Source organism: Callionymus lyra, chromosome 18 (assembly GCF_982586985.1).
Source record: "Callionymus lyra chromosome 18, fCalLyr1.hap1.1, whole genome shotgun sequence".
Classification (NCBI taxonomy): Eukaryota; Metazoa; Chordata; class Actinopteri; order Syngnathiformes; family Callionymidae; genus Callionymus; species Callionymus lyra.
This window is the reverse complement of record NC_141835.1, coordinates 13,155,696-13,159,229: the sequence shown is the minus strand read 5'-3', so window position 1 is coordinate 13,159,229 and position 3,534 is coordinate 13,155,696. Positions and strand designations below refer to the sequence as shown.

The 3,534-nt window shown below is 30.7% G+C and overlaps 1 long non-coding RNA gene across 1 annotated transcript in view; it reads left to right on the top strand.

Annotated features, from left to right (window-relative positions):
- Positions 1-1,359: 1,359 nt before the first annotated feature.
- The window catches only part of LOC148060547 (uncharacterized), a 52,609-nt gene continuing 50,434 nt past the window's right edge, over positions 1,360-3,534 (top strand). The window contains exons 1-2 of the long non-coding RNA XR_015709319.1: positions 1,360-1,446; positions 1,809-1,895. This is a non-coding gene — a long non-coding RNA (uncharacterized LOC148060547). The remainder of the gene's footprint in view (positions 1,447-1,808; positions 1,896-3,534) is intronic.

The following is a 3,534-nucleotide window of genomic DNA, read 5'->3' as shown; positions in this document are numbered from 1 at the left end:
AAATCCAGCCTGCGACCGTGTTTGTGCCCAAGACTGTCCTGGTTCACGGAGTGACCGGCGGCGGTTGAAGGTGGCAGAGTGCGGAGAGCCTGGTTCACATGAGTCTCTTTTGTTTGGGTGTATTAATAGCCGGAGTGGAGGACAAGGGGAAGCGTCCTATATTGAGCCTCCCTCGGGGAGAAGAGCTTCTATTAGCTGATGTTCTGTTTCTTCTAAAGACAACACTGGGAATCCAGAGACTCCTCAGTGGGACACGACTTACTCTCAGAGCTGCCTAACTAGGTTAATACTTCTTTTTTCTTTTATAAATCCACCTCGACATGATCCGAAAACTGTAAATACATTGTAATGCTATTATTTATTATAATATATACATAGATATATAGATAGATATGTGTGTGTTTGTGTTTTTCTCTTAAATCAAGATTTAATTAAGATGTTCTTATTCACTTTGTTAATAAAGTTTTTTTTTATTATTATTATTTTTGGAGGGAATTTAAATGTGTATTTTTAATTTGTTTTATTTGAGGTTACATTTTTATGTAGAATTATCTTTAATAAAATGCTGATGTGCACTCAAACCAGATCCAAACAAAAGACTACGTAATGAAAGATAATTCAATTAAAAAATCGTAATAATAATAAAATAACATTTAAATTCGCCCCCCAAAAAAAGTCCAATAAAAACAAGTGAATAAATCCACAGAAAAACACAAGAAAGTTCTTGTACAATTCCGAGAATAAATCACATGATATTTAAAAATATATATATATATATATATATATATATATATATATATAATTTTTCATTTCAAGTTTAATACATCTACTTTCAATATACGCTTTGATTTAATTCACAAATAAAAAATGTAATATTTGGATTTAGTCAGTGATATTTTTTAAGGATTATAAAAATATTTATTAGATCCTTTTTTTCTATTTTTTTTTTAATCGTTGTACTTTTAACGTCTTTGAATTTCAGAGTAACATTACAACAACATTTGCAACAAATCTCTTAATAAAAAAGTCCTCCACGTATTTGTTTTACGGAAATAAAAAAAAAAACAGTATTAAAATTGTTTACTTTGTCAGAATTGAAAACTCTTGTCAATTTAAATTGATTACTTTTTAATAAAAGAAACGGCGCGATGTCGTGACGTCACACCCCAGCGACAAAATAAATCAAATTGGCGCGACTTTTAAGTTGACTTATTTCGAGTTTTGACATCCCTTTATAAACCCCAATAAAGAACCTTTTATTTATTTATTTTTAGTTTCGTATGTTTGTGGGTATGTTAGCTTAAAACGTAGCTTAATGGTTAAGTTTCAAGATGTTTTTTAACATTGTCAGGTTAAGAAAACAACAGAAATATGTCAAAAATGAATCCAACGTCAAGATAAAAAGGAACAAAATACTGAAAAAGAAGACCTTGGGACACAAAAGAGGTAATACAAAGTTTTTTTTAAAGTAGTTAAACAAACATGTGAGTCGTTTATGCATTAAAATGAATTGATATACATTTTTTATCTTGCGTTTTTTTTAAACAAAGCGAAGTTTTCATGGTTTTATTTGCATTAATATCAAGTGTATATTAATTTAATGTTTCATTTTTTCAAGAATGGGTTTTATTAAGTATATAAGTAAGTAATGTTTTTTTTTAAAAGTACTATAATACTTTTTCAATTTACATTTTAATAAAGTGCTTCTAAATGTTTAGTATCTCCATTTTAAAAGCAACAAATCATGTGTTTTTACTGAAATGACAGTAAAAAAATCTTTACTAACAATATTCTCAATCCTGTGACAGAGGGATGAGGAAGAGAAGATGAAAAGAAAAGAAAGAAACCACAGAAACAAGAGGAGGATTCACAACTTGGACCCTCTTCATATCCCCGTGAGTAAAAGTCTCTGTGCTAGGATTTCGTGAAAGCAATTAAAGTCACAAATGATTGAGGGAATCAAAAAACATTCTCATTACTCCTGATTTAATGAGTTCCATCCTTCCTTCCATCCTTCCATCCATCCATCCTTCCTCTCCTGGTTTTATTCTGGGTTTGACATGTTTCAGTTGCTGAAGGACGTTTTTGAAGATTCATTTATTTTGAGGTGGAAACGTCAGTCATTATTGAGTCGCTGTCAAATGAATTTGAAAACACGATTTCACAGAATTGCTGTTTTCTTTTTTTTACAAGGATATGAAAATGTTTTGAAACGTAAAGAAAAATCCTAAACATTCAACATCTTTGTAAAAAAAAAATAGACAGTCTGTACTTCAATGTTGTTTTATGTGCAGCCGCTAGATGGCGATGTTTGTCAAGAAAAAAAGCGCTGTTGAGCCTATTATCACGAAGTACTTTCTGATATTTGTAGTTTTTGAATTAAGAAAGATATCTAATAAGATTGAAAACTGTCGTTGATTATCTCATTTAATTTTTAGAAACCACTTCCAGGCCAATTCGATAAAAAAAACTGAAATAAAAAACTAAAAACTTTTACTAATTTTTCTTACTAAGCCGTTTTAAGTTATATTATAATTCTAAAGGAAACCTTATAGACACAATAAAAAAAACGCAAATAGATATCCTAAGGTAAAATAAACGTCTATCTCAATACTTTTAAAAGAGAAAATATTGAATTCAATAATATTTCACAATAGTACTGACAACATTAAAAACTCACTTAAAGTGGTACATTTAAAATCTTGAAAGAACAAGTATTTTCAACTCAATTGTTATAATACAAGATACAATATTTAGCGGATATGCAAATATGCAATTTAAATGCATATTTTCTTATTAATTTAAACCCCAATAATCTAAATGAAAACACTTATTTTTATTGTTTGTTTTGCTTTACATTCATAACACCGCTGCTAATTTAACAGAGGGAGCCTCCTCTTGATTTTTATTTATTTGACTATATAAAAAAAAAAATGTAAATGACCAATTTAATTCATTTGATGTATTTTACTGCTGAGTATGTACACTTTCTTTAAAAAAAAAAAAAAGTGGTATCCAGAGCACTTGAGCCGGAGCTAAATCTGCCTCGTGGTCGTCGGCGTGGGTTGTTTTTTCCAGACGGAAGTGATTAAAGCATAAATCTGGTGCATCTTTTGACAGATATCGCCGGGTGGGGCAAGAGTTCTAATCCATTACACGCTGCATGTCAAGTGTTCGGATCAGCACTCTAAATTCTATCCAGGTTTCAGGCGGAAGCAAATGAAAAAAACTGGAATATACATTAAGAGGGTGACGCGTATGCTATTCAGACAGTAGAGTAGAGTTTAAGTGTCGGGTCATATAAATTCTCCACGTGAGAAAAGAAAATCCATGAAGGATTATATGCAACGTTCTTTTCATGCTGCTCTTCCTGTGTGCCTTAAACCTATGGTCTACCTGCAACCTTATCCTGTGGGCCTGATGAAGTTAAACCATCACTTTTATCATCAAAAATCCCTTTTATGTTAGTCATATTTCACTTTGTGATATTTTATTTACAAGTTCAAACATTTAAAAATAAAATAAAAATGCTGG